The sequence below is a fragment of the Mandrillus leucophaeus genome, unplaced genomic scaffold (genome assembly GCF_000951045.1).
Source record: "Mandrillus leucophaeus isolate KB7577 unplaced genomic scaffold, Mleu.le_1.0 Scaffold392, whole genome shotgun sequence".
Classification (NCBI taxonomy): domain Eukaryota; kingdom Metazoa; phylum Chordata; class Mammalia; order Primates; family Cercopithecidae; genus Mandrillus; species Mandrillus leucophaeus.
The window spans coordinates 234,899-253,266 of NW_012104165.1; the positions used below are offsets into that span (position 1 = coordinate 234,899).

The following is an 18,368-nucleotide window of genomic DNA, read 5'->3' on the forward strand; positions in this document are numbered from 1 at the left end:
CCGCCTCAGCCTCCCAAAGTGCCGGGATTACAGGCGTAAACTACCGCGACGGACCGACATTTTTCTTTTTTTTTTTTTTACTTTTGTTTTGGTTTTTGTTGTTGTTGTTTTGTTTTGTGTTTTGTTTTGTTTTGTTTTGTTTTGTTTTGTTTGAGACGGAGTGTTGCCCTGTTGCCCAGGCTGGAGTGCAGTAGCGCGATGTCGACTCACTGAAGCCTCTGCCTCCCGAGTTCCAGCGATTCTCCTGCCTCAGCCTCCTGGGTAGCTGGGATTACAGGAGCATGCCACCACGCCCGGCTATTTTTTTTTTTTTTTTTTTTGGTTGGGGGGATATATTTAGTAGAGATGGGGTTTCGCCATTTGGCCACACTGGTCTCGAACTCCTGACCTCAGGTGATCCGTCCGCCTCGGCCTCCCAGAGTGCTGAGATTACAGGCGTGAGCCGCCGCGCCCGACCACTTTTTTTACTATTTTAAATCAAGTATCTTTTTGTTTGTTTGTTTGTTTATTCTGTGCCTATGCTTACCCAGACAATTTCTTCATTGATTTTCCCCCGCCTTGGGCAGATTTCCACTCTTCAGACCCTTTCCTGCACAACTTTGTCCCTGAGCATAGGTCCTGGACGAAAAAGAAGGGACATCGCCTGGAGAAATATTGCATCAAGAAAGGCGCGGCTGTGAAGAATAGATATCAGTGTCTCCCTTAGGCCCTCAGTTCGGCGATCTTGGTAATGCCCTGTCCCATGCCTGCGAACGCGATTCAACCTCGATCTCCCCGTCCCGCCCCATGATCGCACCAAGAAGAGCGTGCGAGCCTCCCTGCTACAGACTGACACTAAGAAACCAGATTTGAAAAGGATCACAGACAAACGTTAAACATGCAACAAGAGGGAGAGGGTGTAAGGAAGAGACATTCTTGGGGCGGTGTCTGATAAAACAGATGGCTGTCCTTTCCAGATGTTTCTGAATTTGATCCCCGACGCCTGGGGCATTGTGGAGGAACTTGCAAAGGAAATCAAGGTGTCGCAGGAAAGAGAACACGCACAAGCAAAAGACACCTTAATTTGTGGTATTCTCAATATTTATCTTACAGAAGTGTATCGACGATGGACAATGTGCGATGTGATGGGTGCTGGGAACTCAACGAACTCTCCACGCGCCTAGACCTCATTGGATCCACTTGCTCTTGGCTGTGAGCCGGTAAAAAAGCGGTGGGTGTGGGGGACGGTCCAAAGGATTCGGAGCTCGGTAAAATGCTACTCAAACTTTAGCGTGCTGGAGAATCCCTGAGAAGGAGTATTATACCCAGTTTTCTGGGACTTACCTCCAGTGATTCTAGGTCGATTCTTTGATGAGGCCCATTAATTTTTAACTGGGTGATGCCGAGCAGACTGTAACCAGCACTGTATTCGTGCGTTTTCTTTTATCGTCCACTTTGTGAAACTAACACCAACAGAGAACTTCCACGGTAGAAGGCGAAAAATTGAGCGTCTACCAGGGGTGAGACTCACAGTCTTATATCACTGGGCTTTAACCAACCGAGGTAATTCCCTTCTACTTTCAAGATTTTTATTTTTGTTTTCGTTTTTAATAACTTGTAGTTTCGTCGCATTGTTTTGTTCTGTTCTGTGGTGGCTTCATCATAGAAAGACAATACCAACCTGGGCGTGGTGGTGTGACCCTGTAACTATACCCAGCTACTCAGGAGGCTGAGGCGGAAGGATCGCTTAAGGCCGGGAACTGAAGGCCAGCTTGGACAACAGAATGAGACCCTCGTCTCTAATCAAATAAATAAATTTTTTGAAAAAGACGTCTCCCCCTTAAACAAAATGTTCTCTTCTGAAATTGCATTCTCTTAATCTCCTGTCTTTTACTGACACTGAGAAAAAAGTTGGCTGAAAGAGATCTCTGGAAAGACAACTAAAAAAAACCTCAAAGAGTATTATTCGACCGGGTGCGATGGCTCACGCCTGTAATACCAGCACTCTGGGAGGCTGAGGCAGGTGGATCGCCTGAGGTCAGGAGTTCCAGACCAACCTGGCCAACATGGTGAAACCTGGTCTCTACTAACAATACAAAAATTAGCCTGGTGTAGTGGTGGCCACCTGTAATCCCAGCTACTCGGGAGACTGAGGCAGGAGAATCATTTGAACCTGGGAGGCGGAGGGTGCAGTGAGCTGAGATGGCCCCATTGCATTCCAGCCTGGGCGATGAGAGTGAAACTCCATCTCAAAAAAAAAAAAAAAAAAAAAAGTATTACTCGACTATAAAAAGAAATGAAATTCTAATACAGGCTACAACATGAATGAACATTGAAAATATTATACTAAGGAAAAGAAGCCTTTGACCTTCGATATGTTAAGCACATTGGGCCCCCATCCCACTCTGCTGAAAAACTACAGAGATTGTATTTGAAGTTAAAATACTTTATTTTCCCCTGAGTATTCTAGAGCAGCACTGTCTGCAACAGCCGCTCACGCATATTTCAAAAACGTAGCACAAAAACAGAAAGAAAAAAGAAATCTCATATTTTCTTGATAACATGTTTAAATGATAATATGAGGAGTTAAAATATATTAGAAGTACCTGGGCGCAGTGGTATGCTCTTGTAATCCCAGCTATTCCAGAGGCTGTGGAAAGGGGGATTTCCTGAACCTAGGAGTTTGAGACCATCGCAGGCAATACAGCGAGACCCCTTCTCTTAAAAAAAAAAAAAAAAAAAATTGAAATTAATTTCACTTGCTTAACTCTACTTTCTTATATTACTAGAAAACATAAAATTACCCACTATATGATATTGTATGTTAATTCTCACATCTTCTTGTGGTTATTGATGTGGTAACATCAGTAAAGTGCTATCAATTTACCAGGGGCACAGTCCCTTTGAGCAGACTCCAGACTCTATAATGCTGTCGTATTGCATTTGTTTTTCATCAATAAATACATATTTTCTTCTCTTAAACCAATTTCTTTTTTTTCTTTGTGTGTGTGTGTGTGTGTGTGTGTGTGTGTGTGTATGTGTGAGAGAGAGAGAGAGAGAGAGAGAGAGACGGGGTCTTGCTCTGTTGCCTAGGCACTCCATGGTGAAATCTTAGCTCACTGCAACCTCCGCCTCCCAGGTTCAAGAAGTTCTCCTGCCTCAGCCTCCTGAGTAGCTGGGATTACAGGTGCCTGCCACCATGCCAGGTTAATTTTTGTGTTTTTTAGTAGAGATGGGGTTTCACCATGTTGATAAGGCTGGTCTCGAACTCCTGGCCTCATGTGATCCACTCACCTCAGCTTCCCAAAGTGCTGGGATTACAGAAGTGAGCCACTGAGCCTGGCCTCTCTTACACCAATTTCTAGTGTGTAAAAACGGTAAACTCCTCATACTAAATTTCTTTTCCTGCTTTTCTTTTTTCATTCAAGAGAGCCATATGGGTTGGCTAGTTAAAGAGCTTGCTTAGTAAACTGAAGATACTGGATTTCAGTTTGGTAGGGCTTTCTATAGGCTTTGTAAATTTTACAAGTGTAGCTCTATCTTTGTAGAATACAGTTTAAGGAATTTATTATTGATGACATCTGTGTTATTCATTTGTTATATGGTGTGGAAGACTAAAAAGCCTGAGGTCTAGTTCATCAATTTAGTTTTTGAGGGTGGCAAGAAGTCTTCAAGGAAAACAGGAGGAAAGACTGGATGGAATATGCTACATGATGGAAGCCATGTGAACAATCACTTCCTACATGGTGTGACTAAAGCACTGTCAATTATTTATTGGGAACAAAAAAAACTTTAGAATTTTCAGGTCTGGTGCGGTGGCTCATGCCTGTAACCCCAGCACTTTGGGAGGCCGAGGCGGGTGGATCACTTGAGGTCAGGAGTTCGTGACTAGCCTGGCCAAAATGGTGAAACCCTGTCTCTACTAAAAATACAAAAATTAGCCAGGCGTGGTGGCAGGCGCCTGTAATCCCAAGCTACTCGGGAGGCTGAGGCAGGAGAATCACTTGAACCTGGGAGGCAGAGGTTGCAGTGAGCTGAGATGGCAGCCACTGCACTCCAGCCTGGGAGCACAGTGAGACTCCGTCTCAAAAAAAAAAAAAAAAAAAAACAACAACAAAAAATTAGTGTTTTCATCTGATGACAATATCCTTGTCTATACAATAATACAATAAGATTATCAATGATTTCTTTTGCAATCATTGAATATTTTGTCTTTTATTTATGACTTTACCATTTGAGAACATGCAATAAGAACTCCAATAGTTACTGGAAATCAACATTTTCAATTTTGTATGATCTCCACAATTTTTTTTTTTTTTTTGAGACGGAGTTTCACTCTTGTTGCCCAGCCTGGAGTGCAATGGCACAATCTTGGCTCACCCGACCTCTACCTCCCGGGTTCAAGCGATTCTCCTGTCTCAGCCTCCCAAGTAGCTGGGATTACAGGCGCCCGCCACCATACTCAGTTAATTTTTTTTTTTTTTCTGTTTTTAGTAGAGATGGGGTTTTGCCATGTTAGTCAGGCTAGTCTGGAACTCCTGTCCTCGGCTGATCCACCTACCTCGGTCTCCCAAAGTGCTAGGATTACAGGCGTGAGCCACCGCACCCGCCTCCACTTTCTTTTCTCCACTTTAATGGAAGTCAATAGAATAGAGCTGGACACTGCAGAAGTTGAGAAGTCCGCAGGAGCTGCTGGAACCAGAAAGCAAAACTCTCTTCCTCCTACAAAGTCTCTCCAGCATCCACAACTGACAAAATTCAGTGCCAGCTGGCACAAGAAAAAAAAAAAATTAAAGGGCCCAGATCCCATTTCAAAAAGCAGTCTAAAAGGATGAATTGCAGGTTGAGACGTAATAAAAGCAATCATTGGCACAGATGGCTCCATAATGAGTAGGGTCCCAGAGCAGTGCCCCCAAACAGTATCTTCCAACTCATAACACCTGAAAACTGCTAACTAGATACCATCAATTATGCACATTTAAATAGTGAGTGATCCATATATTATGTGCTCTTGTCTTTTTCTTCTGTTCTTTTTGGTTTTTTTGGTTTTTGTTTGTTTGTTTTTGAGAGACGGAGTCTCGCTCTGTCCCCCAGGCTGGAGTGCAGTGGCAGGATCTCGCCTCACTGCAATCTCCGTCTTTCTGATTCAAGTGATTCTCCTGCCTCAGCTTCCCAAGTGGCTGGGATTACAGGCACCTGCCACCACGGCCAGCTAATTTTTGTATTTTTTTTAGTAGAGACGGGATTTCACTATACGTTAGCCAGGCTGGTCTTGAACTCCTGACCTCAGGTGATCGACCTGCCTCAGCCTCCCAAAGTGCTGGGATTACAGGGGTGAGTCATTGCACCCCACTTGTTCTTTTGTGTCTTTGTTGTTGTTGTTGTTTGTTGGTTTGTTTTGAGACAGAGTTTTGCTTGTCTTCCAGGCTGAAGTGCAATGGCGCAGTCTCGGCTCACTGCAACCTCCACATCCTGGGTTCAAGCAATTCTCCTGCCTCAGCCTCCCAAGTAGCTGCGATTACAGGTGCCCGCCACCAGGCCTGGCTAATTTTTGTATTTTTAGTAGAGATGGGGTTTCACTTTGTTGGCCAGGCTGGTGTAGAACTCCTGACCTCAAATGATCTGCCCGCCCCAGCCTCCCAAAGTGCTGGGATTACAGGCATGAGCCACTGCACCCAGCCTCTTTTCAATGCACTTTAGGTATTTCTGGATGATTGGTTTATCCTCTCCTCCTCTAGTTCTCTTTTTTTTGGGCTAAGCCACATATATGTCCTTTAAAGTTGCCAATCTGACTGAACCGGAAACACCACATGCAGTTTTTGGATACTCTATCATCAAATACATTTACTTCATATTTAAATTATTTCCTATTAACATAATTTTGATTTCCAAAACCTCTTTTTTGGGTTTTTGTTTTTTTGTTTTTTTTGGGGTTTTTTTTCTGAGACAGAGTTTCGCTCTTGTTGCCCAGGCTGGAGTGCAATGGCACGATCTCAGCCCACTGCAACCTCTGCCTCCCGGATTCAAGCGATTCTCCTGCCTCGGCCTCCTGAGTAGCTGGGATTACAGGCATGTGCCACCATGCTGGGCTAATTTTGTATTTTTAGTAGAGACGGGGTTTCTCCATGTTGATCAGGCTGGTCTCAAACTCCTGACCTCAGGTGATCCGCCTGCCTCAGCCTCCCAAAGTGCTGGGATTACAGGTGTAAGCCACTGCGCCCATGCTTTTTTTTTGGTTTTATGAAAGTTTTTCTTCATTGGATCCTAGACCTTGTTATTGGATACAGTATTGTTTCTCTCCCTTCTGAAGATATTAGTGAGATATGATATAATATGATATATGGTGTAAAGTTTTTGCTGCAGTCTGTGTCCTTAAATTGTATTTTAAAAATCCCTTTTTGTATTCTTCCTCCCTCCCTCCATCTCTCTCTCTCCCTCACCTCTCTCTATATATATCTTTGGTGATCCTTGCACTATACACATTGTATTAGTTTGTTATCACTGCCATAACAAAGTACCACAGATCATGTGATTTAAACAACAGACATTTATTTTCTTACATTTCTGGAGGCTAGAGGTCAGAGATTATGGTGTCAACAAGATTTGTTTGTTTGTTCGTTTGTTTGTTTTATGCTTCTCTCCCTGGTTTGCAGATAGCCATCTCCTCCATGTCCTAACATCGTCTTCCTTCTGGGTGTGTCTGTGTCCTAATCTTTTCTTGCAAAGACATGTCATACTGGATTATGGCCAATTCTAAATACCTCATTCAAAGGCCCTATCTCCAAAGATAGTCACATTCTCAATTAGTAGGTATTAGGACTTCAACATATGAATTTGGTAGAGAGGGGAGGACACAAATTAATCTTTGATACATATATTTAAGAATAGGAGACTAAAATGCTGATTGAGGCTGGGTGTGGTGGCTCACGCCTGCAATCCCAACACTTGGGAGGCCAAAGTGGGGATATCACTTGAGGCCAGGAGTTTGAGACCAGCCTGGCCAACATGGAGAAATCCTGCCCCTACTAAAAATACCAAAAAAAAAAAAAAAAAAAAAAAATTAGCCGGTTGTGGTGGCACGTGCCTGTAATCCCAGCTACTCAGGAAGCTGAGGCAGGAGAATTGCTTGAACACTGGGAGACGGAGGTTGCAGTGAGCTGAGATCCTGCCACTGCACTCCAGCCTGGGCGATAGAGTGAGACTCTGTCTCAAAAAAATTAAAATAAAATAAAATGCTGATTGAGAAGACAATGTAGTCATATTGTTCCTATCATTCCCACCAAACACAGTTAAAAACCCTGGACATCATGTATAAAACAAACATAGGAAGACTTCGAAAAATGGAAAGAAGGCAAACTGGCGGGAGATCTTTCAACCAGAGGAAAGAGACGGTGGTAAATTTTCTAATTTTTTTTTTTTTAATTTCATGTATCCTGGACTGAGTGCGGAGAAGCCAACAACCCGTTAATACAGACAAAAAAGCCACAAGAAAGCCAGCTTTCTCTAACCAAATGACAAGGAAAAGAGCAGCCTAGCAAGACAGAAAACTTGTAGACAATAATTCTCTATTCCAACAGAACACTACAGAAAACGCTGAACTCCAATACCCCTACTCCCTCATTCCCCACCTGAAAGGCCCAGTCAGGAGCCCAAACTCTCACCTTTGACCAGCAGCTGAGGTGGTTTCAGAGAAGGCCAAGTGTGGAACTGAGATCTTTATCCTCATTTGGTAGTATCACTGTCCACCTTCACACCTGCTAACTCCGGCCTGATCAGAAGCTCAGAGCACTTGAGTGTGGTTCTTAAAAGGAAAAATAACTTTTGATTTACATGGCTGGAACACTGTGGTTGGGAGAAACCTCCACTGTCAGGGAATCAGTAAGGATCAGTAAGAGGGTTGAGCAGATTTCCAGAAATCAACTTCTAGTCAACTGGGAGATCATAGTCCTAAAAATGAATTGGAGAAAAAATAAGGTAAAGTTCCATTACTTTGTAGGATGTTGTACACCTTTCAAATTTGTTAGTCTCCTCCAGGCTAGTGAGTGTCCATGTTACTCACTTAATAGAATCGTCTTCTAAATATTCTGCTATAAATTTCCTTCATATTCTGAAACTGAGCAAGGGGTTATATAACTCTAAATTTCCTCATTAAATTAAACGAGATCTATTTTCAATCTCCTGTTCACTACATGTACACAAACACCACCAATTCCTGAAATTTTGGGGGTTGGCTTTCACAAGGTAAGTTATATTCTTCTTTGGCTTTTCCCAATTCTGGCTTAAAGTGAAACTTTCCTTGTGTATCACACTAACCTTCTGCTATTTAGTTTTCAGAATTTTGCTACTGCTTTCTCCTTTCCCATTATTGTCCTTCTGTACTTATGAACGGCTCTCTCTCCTTTTTTTCTTTCTTTCTTTTCTTCCTTCTTCTCTTTCTTCTCTCTCTGTCTCTGAATTTTTGGCTAGAAAAATATCAGATGCCTGTCTTCAATATGCCATTATTGTAAACAAGTCTATTTCTAACTTACTATGATTCTTCATAATGCTTGATATTCAGAGGATTAGCAAAATAATACAGTAGACAATGAAGAGAATGCTATCCTTTATGCTCAGATTAAAATCCCAAAGGGACTCCAGCCTCTACCTAGAATGTAGAAAGTTGGAAAGAATATTGCTCCTAATCTAACAATGAAAAAGTCCAGATAGGCCAGGCATGGTGGCTCACGCCTGTAATCCAGCACTTTGGGAGGCTGAAGTGGGCGGATCACCTATCACCTGAGGTCAAGAGTTTGAGACCAGCTTGGCTAACATGGTGAAACCCTGTCTCTACTAAAAATACAAAAAAACTAGCCAGGCATGGTGGCGCACCCCTGTAATCCCAGCTAGTCAGGAGGCTGAGGCAGGAGAATTGCTTGAACTCGGGAGGTGGAAGTTGCAATGAGCCAAGATCGAGCCATTGCACTCCAGCTTGGGCAATAAGAGTGAAACTCCATTTCAAAAAAAAAAAAGAAAGAAAGAAAGAAAGAAAAAGAAAAGAAAAAAGAAAGAAAAAGTCCGAATAGTCTAAAAAAGCATAATTTTCCTTGAACCCATGAAAGAGTTGAGGTCTCAGAGCAACCACATAGCCTGAAATCTATGGAAAAATAGGTGCTCCCAAGTAGAAATGGGAAATGAATACTGGCTCATTTATAGCAATAGGATGATGATGAGGCCTCCATGCAAGAGGTTAAGAAAAATTCAGCAAAAATTCAGTATTTTATGACTTGCTAAATTTAGTCTAAGTGTCTATGTCTGAGAAGGAAATTCTAGAACCCCTAGGATCAAGTACTCAAGAAGAGTTTTCACACTTTTGCAGGCTTCTCTTCACAATTCTCAAAGAACTACTGCCCTCCATGTTCCAGGAGAATTGGTTCCAGGACCCCCAAGAATATCAAAATCCACTGATGCTCAAGCCCCTTATATAAAATAACCTATGCACATCTTCCTGTATACTTTAAATCATCTCTAGATTATTTATAATACCAAGTATAATGTAAATTCTATGTAAATAGTTGCTATACTTTTTGTTTGTTTTTTTACTGTTGCATTGTTGTTTTTATTTTTTTCAAATATTTTTGATCCTTGGTTGGTTGAGTCTACAGATGTAGAACCCGTGCTCATAAGAAATGATGGAGCAGGGCTAGGGATCAGAGAAAGCCCCTTTCAGTGGAACAGGGCTGACAGAGAGAATAGCCTGTCCCTAAAGAAAGCAAACTTAAACACTTAGGGAATAGCAGCAAACATGGTTATATCCAGAGAGCAGAAAATTCACAGGAGCTGAAGAAAGTAAAAAAGAATGAAAATTTCTACTTTAAAGGAGTATTAGGTATAGAATATTAGAGAATGTCAACTTCTGGGAGCAGGCAGAATGACTAAGAAAGTCCAACCTCAGAGACCCTGATCACGGAGTCTGCCTGTCTCAGTCTGTTTTGGGTTGCTATAACAGAATACCTAAGCCTGTGTAATTTATAAAGAAAAGAGGCTTATTTGGCTCATGATTCTGGTGGCCAGAAGGTTCAACCACACGATCATCTCAACAGACGTAGGAAAACATTCAACAACTATTTATGATTTTTTAAAAAATTCAGTAAACTGGGAATAGAGAGGAGCTTCTTCAACTTGATAAAAAGCATCTGCAAAAAAAAAAGTAATATCATACTTAATGGTGAAAGACTAAATGACTTCTCAATATAGGAAATGTCTGACAAGAATATCTGCTCTTACCACTCTTTTTTTTTTTTTTTTCTTTTGAGACGGAGTCTCCCTCTGTCGCCCAGGCTGGAGTGCAGTGGCATGATCTCGGCTCGCTGCAAACTCCGCCTCCCCGGTTCACGCCATTCTCCTGCCTCGGGTAGCTGGGACCACAGGCGCCCGCCACAACGCCCAGCTAATTTTTTTGTATTTTTAGTAGATACGGGGTTTCACTGTGTTAAGCCAGGATGGTCTCGATCTCCTGACCTCGTGATCCACTCTTTTCGGCTTCCAAAGTGCTGCCATTACAGGCAGGAACCACCGCGCCCGGCCTCTTACCACTCTTATTCAACATTGTTCTAGAAGTCCTATTTAACGTAATTACACAAGACAAATAAATAAAAACACACAGTTTAGATTGTAAAGGAATAAATAAAACTCTTTCTAGTCATAGGCAACATGATTGTCTATAGAGAAAATGCAAAAGAATCTAAAATAAAAAATAAATATAACCCAAAATAAATATAAATAAATGTAACCTAAAAATAACAAAATAACTAAAATAGAATAATAAAAGACTATAGTAAGACTGTGAGATAAAAGGTAAATAAATAAAAATCTATTGTATTTCTATGTACAGAGGTACCTCCACTTATGGTGGAGTTACATTCCAACGAACCTATTTCAAGTTACAGGCGCGGTGGCTCACGCCTGTAATCCCAGCACTTTGGGAGGCCGAGGCGCGTGATCACGAGGTCAGCAGATCGAGGCCATCCTGGCTAACACGGTGAAACCCCGTCTCTACTAAAAATACAAAAGAATTAGCCGGGCGTAGTCTCGGGCGCCTGTGGTCCCAGCTACTCGTGAGGCTGAGACAGGAGAATGGCTTGAACCCGGGAGGTGGAGCTTGCAGTGAGCCAAGATCGCGCCACTGCACTCAAGCCTGGGCATAAAGCCAGCTTTATGATGGGATACCTCAGGGCTTGGTCCTTGGACTTCTTTCCTATATACACTCACTCATCTATTTTCATGGCATACATAAAGTTTATATGACTACCACTCATAAATTTGAATCTGCAATCTAGACCACTCCATTAAACTCCAGATTTGTGTATTCAAGTGATTCCTCAGCATTACACTTAAATGTTTTATGCTATACCAGTTAGCATGTCTAAAACAGGACTCTCATTTTTTTCTCGTAATAATCCTGCTGCACCCAGTCTTCTCTTTTTCAGTTAATGGCAAGTACATCCTTTCATTTTTTCAGACCAAAAAAAAAAAAAAAAAAAACCTTCAGAGTTATCACCAATTCTATTATTCCACTCTTCACGTCCATGTTCTCTGAAATTCCTCTTGATTCTATCTTTAAAATATAACCAGACTCTGACTACTTCCCACCACCTCAACTGCCACCATACTGTTCAAGTCACAGTCATCTCTGATGAAAGGAACTTAACAGATCTCCTTAATTCCATTCTTTTCTCTCTACAAAATATTCTCCACTGAACTGTCGAAAGAGCTTTTAAAAACTTAAGTTACTGCACTAACTCTCTCTGCCCTCAACAGAAGAGTACTGCATCTCTTCCTATAGAAGGCCAACGCCAGCAGGGTGCAGTATCTCTTTTTTATTTTTATCTTTATTTTTATTTATTTTTTTGAGACAGAGTCTCCCTCAGTCGCCCAGGCTGGAGTGCAGTGGGATCTCGACTCACTGCAACCTCCACCTCTCAGGTTCAAGTGATTCTGCTGCTTCAGCACCAACAAGCATAGCTAATTTTTATATTTTTAGTAGAGATGGAATTTCACCATGTTGGCAGGGCTGGTCTCGAACATCTGACTAGAGATGATTAACCCGCCTAGGCCTCCCAAGTGCTGGGATTAGGTGCGTGAGCCACCACGCCCGGCCAAGGCATAGTATCTTTAATGGAACAGGTACTACGTGAACTCGAGTATCTGTTGAGGGCTGGGTGAGAGGGCTGGGTGAGAAAATCAGTCTTAGCTCTGCTCTTGTTATATTACTATTATTTTAATTGAAAGTTCTGACTGACAGGGCGCGGTGGCTCACGCCATAATCCCAGCACTTTGGGAGGCCAAGGCGGGCGGATCACCTGAGGTAGGGAGTTCAAGACCAGCCTGACCAACATGAAGAAACCCCACCTCTACTAAAACTACAAAATAGCTGGGCATGGTGGCTCATACCTGTAATCCCAGCTACTAGCGAGGCTGAGGCAGGAGAATCGCTTGAAACAGGGAGGTGGAGGTTGTAGTGAGCCGAGATCGTGCCATTGCACTCCAGGCTGGGCAACAAGAGTGAAACTCCGTCTCAAAAAAATATATATATAATATATATACATGTTAATATATGTATAAAATGTGTGTGTATACACAGACCCACACATATAAGTAAACAGATTCAGAATTTTACAAAGCAACTATAGGCCGAGGGCGCTGGCTCACGCCTGTAATCCCAGCACTTTGGGAGGCCGAGGCGGGTGGATCACGAGGTCAGGAGTTTGAGACCATCCTGGCCAACATGGTGAAACTCCGTCTCTACTAAAAATACAAAAATGAGTTGGGCGTCGTGGCGCATACCCCTAATCCCAGCTACTCGGGAGGCTGAGGCAGGAGAATCGCTTGAACGAGAGAGTCGGAGGTTGCAGTATACCGAGATCACGCCATTGCACTTCAGCCTGGCGATAGAGTGAGGCTGAGGCAGGAGAATCGCTTGAACGAGAGAGTCGGAGGTTGCAGTGTACCGAGATCACGCCATTGCACTCCAGCCTGGCGACAGGGTGAGACTCCGTCTCAAGAACAAAACTGCACGCTGTTTCCGCCCGGTTTCAAACCGGGGACCTTTCGCGTGTTAGGCGAACGTGATAACCACTACACCACGGAAACCTACTTGCTGTGATAGTGTTTCACCTTCAAATTAGTTATAATGAACTTTAAATTTATCTGTTCCTTCAGGGTGTATCTTTGGCAGAGGGATATTTTCCCCCATACGTTCTAATTCTTAGAATCCATAGTTTAAAATCCGACAACTCGCAATCAAGCAAATGCTTCTCCCGAAGCTTCAATTCCGTCAGCAGCACAGGGCAGGGAAATAGGCAGTCTCTTGGGAAATTTTATTTCAATTCATTTTTTGTGGTATGTTTTATGCTCTCTGCTCTCATAAGACGCTCTAATGTTCATCTCCCCGATGACTGAAAATTAGGCAGGACATTAGTGCCCTTGAGTATTTTTTTCTTCATGCTAGCAGCCTGTCAGATTCATTCAAAGTCCCGCTTACTCCTAAATGAGACTCTTTCTTGAGGTTTGAAACGAAAGGCAGAGACAGTGTTCATGAAAAGGCGTATAACAAGAAATAAATAGCTTGGGTATGTATGGGGAAGTTTAAAATCAAGACAGAACAACTGTATTCATTAGAACCAGTTACCAATGAGCAAATATCTATATATTAACATGGTAATTGGTAATAAATATATATGTATTTACACATATGTATATATGCTTCTCACACTATGTATTTTTGCTGTTTTTTTTATATATATATATATATGAACATGAGGATAAGCTTCCTCATCCATAATTATCTCATCTTTAGCATAGTGAAAATTAGGAGGCCAGATTTTATAAATCCTAAAGAAGTGATAAAGAGTTCTGCTAATTATGGTAAAAATTTTCATCAAAAGATAGCATATTTGATCATCCACTGCTATTTGATAGGAATTAAAACATAAATTTCATGATGAAAAGGATATTTTGTATTCACAGCTACTTAACAGTCTCTGGCTTAGGACTTTTAGTAGAGAATTAATTAACATTCCTTTTGTGAATGAATGAATGAATAAATGAGAACAAGTAACAATCAATAGTTCCGTTTTGGATATCTAAACTTACCTTTTCTCAGTGTATTCTAATTGATGGGTCTTTCAGACTTGTGCCAGTTGAGATGCATATAGAATTGTTTAGCACTTAAAACACTCTCTTTACTTTATCTTGTAGTGAGACTATCCCTGGATTTTACTGTAGCCATTTTTTTTTTCTAGCATTTGTACCTGTCATCAGCTATGACATTTTGTGTTAGTGTAGTGATTATCACTATGTGTTATATGCAGAAGATCATGGTTTTGCTCTGCAGGAGATGCAGAATAAACCAAGGACTGATCCCTTTATCCTGCTTTTTACATTTCTTAATAGAGAGACCAAAGAATTGTTTTACAGTTGTTACCATCTGGTTGCCTGTTCCAGCAGACTACAGGGTTCTGGGGGCTGGCTAACATTGCCTCATTTTTTTCCCGCCTCCATAAAGGGCCCTCTAAAAGCATTTTCTACAAAGCCCAAGTGCTTACAATTGCCAGACATTCAGAATACAAAATTAACAGCTGATTTCTGAGACTATCGTGGAATCTGTGAAAATGTAGAAAGATGCCAGCTTCAGCCAACAAAGAGAAGGCCAGGGATTCAGATGGCCTGAGAAGGCCTTGAGTCCAGAACCCCAGGAATAGAAAATGCCCAGGATAGAAAGGCATTTGTGTCTTTCTAGGGGAGCTCATGTGTGTCTGGCTTTTAGCTCTATATTCTGAAAAGTTGGAGCGGTAAGGAAGGCACAATAGTAGTAACTGAGCCAGCATTTGTCAGAACGTAGGAAGAGTGGTCAAAAAAATAGCAAGTAGCTTGCAAATGAAGTTCTGCCCTGGATACGATATTTGTTCTTTCAACTTAACCTCAATAGATTGAAGTGGTGAAATGAGAGAAAGAAAATTTGATGTAAATATTTATTTTCTAGACTCTTTGGTATTTGACCCCAATAAAATGATGGTTCTCTATCTCCATGCACTATTTTACCAATCCTTAGGATTCCATGGTGATAAAAAAACATAGTAAGTCACAGATAGACCTAGTTATAATGATGGCAAATTAAGCACAACTTTTGTTTTCTCTTTATTCCAAACTACATTTATACAAAGCATTAAGGGTGTTTAAAGACATAAATACACAGGGACGAAAAGATGAGAAAACGAAGAGCAGTAGCAAGTAGCAAGATTTTGAATGCCAGAGAGCAGAATGATTAGTGTTAATATAAGGGAAAATCTTTTGGTGTTAAGTATCTTTTTTAAAAAAATTACTTTTTTAAGATTGGTACATGTGGCCACGCGCTATGGCTCACGCCTGTAATCCCAGCACTTTGGGAGGCCAAGGCAGGCAGATCACAAGGTCAGGAGTTCGAGACCAGCCTGGCCAACATGGTGAAACCTCATTTCTAAATTATGTGGGCATGGTGGCGTGTGCCTGTAATCCCAGCTACTCAGGAGGCTGAGGCAGGGGAATTGCTTGAACCAGGGAGGTGGAGGTTGCAGTGAGCCAAGATCACACCTTTGCATTCCAGCCTGAGCAACAGAGCAAGACTCCATCTAAAAAAAAAAAAAAAGAAAGGTTGGTACATGTACATATACTCCAGCACATCTCATAGTTGCATAATATTTAATATTATGTGTTTACCACACTTCACCTATCTACTGTTCAATGTTGGCTTCAAGGCTGAATCTGATTCTGGAAGAGGAAAAATAGTGAGACAATTAACATCCATATATGATATAATCTGTATCTTTGTGACATGAGGGGGAATATATACCTAGGAGCCGAATACCTAGGTCATTGGGTGAGACAATCTTAACTTGAGTAAAAAGTATTAGACTGCTTTCCAAAATGGCTGCATTAATATAAACGTCCATCAGCAGGATATGAGGGCTTCCGCATCCCCATTTCTGCAATAATGGACACATTAAGCTTTCTAATTCTTCCAGTCTAACGTAGGTTGAGTAATAACTTATTTTATCTTGCATTTTATAAATTAATAATAATATTAAGTATTTAAAATGTTAATCTTTTCGGGTTCTTCTTATCATGGGTTTGATGAGGACCCTGTCCCTACTCTTTACACTTTTTTTTTTCTTTCTTTTTTTGAGACAGAGTCTCACTCTGTCACCCAGACTGGAGTGCAGTAGTGTGATCTCTGCTCACTGCAACCTCTGCCTCTTGGATTCAAGCAATTCTGCTGCCTCAGCCTCCCGAGTAGCTGAGACTACAGGCTCCCGCCACCACGCCCTGCTAATTTCTGTATTTTTAGTAGAGACGAGGTTTCCCCATATTGGCCAGGCTGGTTTCAAATTCCTGACCTTGTGATCCGCCAGCCTTGGTCTCCCAAAGTGCTAGGATTACAGGCATGAGCCACCGCGCCTAGCTTCTTTACACATTTTCTATTGAGTCTGCTGTTTGATCTTGCTGATTTTAATGGCTTCTTACTATATCATGTAGATTAAGTTATTTTCATTTGTAAACATTTCAAGTATCTTCTACTTTGGTTGTATTTGTCTATTTACTTTTCCATTGTGGCTTTCTTTGATTTGGGTGCAGCAGACTATATCAGTGTTTTGCTTTACTGTGTGTGTGTGTGTGTGAGTCTGTGTGTGTGTGTGTGTGTGTGTGTGTGTGTTTTGAGACGGAGTCTTGCTCTGTTGTGTGTGTGTGTGTGTGTCTGTGTGTGTGTGTGTGTGTGTTTTGAGACGGAGTCTTGCTCTGTTGCTCAGGCTGGAGTGCAGTGGCACGATCTCGGCTCACTGCAACCTCCGCCTCCCAGGTTCAAGCGATTCTCCTGATTCTCCTGCCTCAGCCTCCCGAGTAGCTGGGGTTATAGGCACATGCCATCACCCCCGGCTAATTTTTGTATTTTTTAGTAGAGACGGGGTTTCGCCATGTTGACCAGACTGGTCTCGAGCTCTTGACCTCAGGTGATCCGCCCGCCTCGGCCTCCCAAAGTGCTGGAATTACAGGCGTGAGCCACCACGCTCGGCTTATTGTTTGTGTTTTTAGTTTTGTTTGTTCGTTTGTTTAATGTTCTTCTGTCCCCTAGATAATAATGCTATTTTTCTACATATGCTTCTATTATTTTTTATCAGTCATATGTAGGCATTTAAACTATCTTGATAAGTATATTTTACAAAATCCACAGATGATTATACTGTATAGTGCATGTTTAAAAAAATCACAACAGTAGAATAATTAAAAACTCTTCTGTATGTCAATGTATGGGAGACTCTCTTCTCAGGCATGTTCTTTCCTGCATCCAGCAATCGCCTGAACCCGGGAGGCGGAGGTTGCTGAATCTTTAGAATTCAGCTCTGATCCCAGCATTGACAGGCGTGGATTTCCCTCAACATGCCTCATTTTAATGGAAGTCCAAGGAATCAGGGATGGTTCGTCTTTCCCCTAACACCTAGTATAGTGCCTGTCACAAATTAGTGATTAAGCATACTTTTGGAAATATATCTTTTCATTTGCTTATTTCCAAGCAATATTAGAAAGATTTATTAACTTTGTACACTCTTTTAAACATGGTCCTAGTTTTCACGGATATAAAATTATTCATAGTCTTCCAGAAACTACAAATTCTAGCCTAGTAAACATTGACAAGGAAAGTACAGCTTATCACCGGGATGGCCGAGTGGTTAAGGCGTTGGACTTAAGATCCAATGGACGTATGTCCGCGTGGGTTCGAGCCCCACTCCCGGTAGGTGTTGGTGCATGTTTTGACGTTTGCGATTTCTGGCACAAAGTTGGAAGCTAGGTATGTTTACACAAAGAACTAGTAAGACAACCTTCTCACTTTGAGTGTAAATGCTTCAAAACATAACGAGGGTTATTAAACAATATTCTGCCCAACACAACATTTTTTTTTTTTAATCTTCAAAGAAATTGCTTCCTGAGCAGTATTAAGTAGGAGGCGCCTCTTCCCACAATTCCTATAGCCTAACAGCACAGTGTATTCAAGTCCTGAATACATTTCTATCACTGTGGGATGTATTCCAAGTACATTGACATGTCTGTAATCCTAGCACTTTGGGAGGCTGAGGCAAGCGGATCACTTGAGGTCAGGAGCTCAAGACCAGCCTGGCCAACACAGCGAAACCCTGTCTCTACTAATAACACAAAAATTAGCCGAGGGTAGTGGCGGGCGCCTGTAATCCCAGCTACTCAGGAGGCTGAGGCAGGAGAATCGCTTAAACCCGGGAGGTGAAGGTTGCAGTGAGCCGAGATCGCACCATTGCACTCCAGCCCGAGTGACAAGAGCGAAACTCCGTCTCAAAAAAAAAAAAAAA

General features: G+C 41.9%; 2 non-coding genes and 1 pseudogene across 2 annotated transcripts; 2 read left to right on the forward strand and 1 right to left on the reverse strand.

Annotated features, from left to right (window-relative positions):
* Positions 1 to 18,368, forward strand: part of LOC105547623 — a 41,385-nt pseudogene that overhangs the window by 15,357 nt on the left and 7,660 nt on the right.
* Positions 13,035 to 13,107, reverse strand: TRNAV-AAC. The gene has a single exon. It is a non-coding gene; the product is annotated as a tRNA-Val (tRNA).
* On the forward strand, positions 17,700 to 17,782 carry TRNAL-UAA. The gene has a single exon. It is a non-coding gene; the product is annotated as a tRNA-Leu (tRNA).